Source organism: Tupaia chinensis, unplaced genomic scaffold (assembly GCF_000334495.1).
Source record: "Tupaia chinensis unplaced genomic scaffold, TupChi_1.0 Scaffold000282_1, whole genome shotgun sequence".
Lineage (NCBI taxonomy): Eukaryota > Metazoa > Chordata > Mammalia > Scandentia > Tupaiidae > Tupaia > Tupaia belangeri.
The window spans coordinates 694,506-695,887 of NW_006159765.1; positions in this window are offsets into that span (position 1 = coordinate 694,506).

Sequence of the window (1,382 nt, forward strand, 5' to 3'; positions counted from 1 at the left end):
GACTATGAAAGACACATTGTATATCCCCACTCAATACATACCAACTAGCTACACTCTAGGATTGTACCATTTTATGATATATAAAATCTTTCTGACCTGCCATTCTCAGCTTTGACTTCAGGTCAAAGTCCTAAAATTTCTGTCAGAACTTCAATCATTACTTGCCACACTGTAGTATTTACCATAGGAAAGAGACTATAACTTCCTTGTATGTATTATTTTTTTTATTTTAAGTTTATTTATTTCTTCCATAAGAGAGATAGAGAAGGGGAAATAGAGAGCTACAGCCTCTGGTTTGAGCCAGTTCATGCCAAAGGCACATGATTATACACCTAAAATATATGGAGAGGCCTCAAGAAGAAAATGAAAACCTGGGACTTTCTCATGTGGGTCCAGAATTGCAGAGTGTTACGTTACTGCTGGGCCACCATCTGGTCCTGCATATCCTCTTTGATATGCCTGGAAACCTTTTTCAGAAATACCCAGTGGCTTCTTTTTTTATTAACTGTTTGGAATTAGATCACTTAACAATTGCTAAAGCAGTTCTTGGCAAGGGGGATAAATTGTCAGAATGGACTTTAATTAATGAGAATTTACCTCTGAGATGGAAGTAGATTCAAAGTTGCATATTGCTAAAATTTTGTAGTTTAATTAACAAGAAGGAAAAGTGAAGTTGGTATTGAATGCTTAACAGTGCAGCTATGGTACTCAACCCTTGAAACTGATTTACAAAAATAAATGGCATCTATAGCAAAAAGCTGCATAGACAAATGGAGTGTCCCAAAGTGTGTTGTTTTGTTGCATAGTAACCGTTGATTTGATATCCTCTCTGCTGGTTGGATGTTGATAAACAATAGCCTGACTTTAGTCGTTTTGGCCTTCCCTGAGTATAACAACATATGGTGGCACCACAGGGCATGGAGGACAGGAAGTTGCTATTTATAGCCTCAAGTAGAGAGACAGGTAGCAATGCCAGGAACCAGTAGGTCTCTGGAGCTTAAGTAGCCTCCACTTTTCTGACAGATGGTGCTGGACAGGAAAGAACCAACTTACTGGTCCCAAGAGACTTAGATCTCCTCAGGTTCACTAGATGCAGTACTGTATTTTGAAGTTGAAATGGATGAGGTGCTTAAGAACAAAGTTTATGCTTCGAAGGGGAACATTTTCCCAGCAATATAAAGGCTGAATTTTTTAATAGTAAAATTAGAGTGAAGATTTTTATATTATAATATAAAATTATTGACTAAAATATTATGTGTGGGGACCAGCAGATGGCGTAATAGTTACGTTGCTGGATTCCCACATAGTCGACCATGATTGAAGTCCTGGATCCAACAGCTTAAACTCAAGTGAGGCGTGTTTGTGTGCTTGCTGAAAATCCC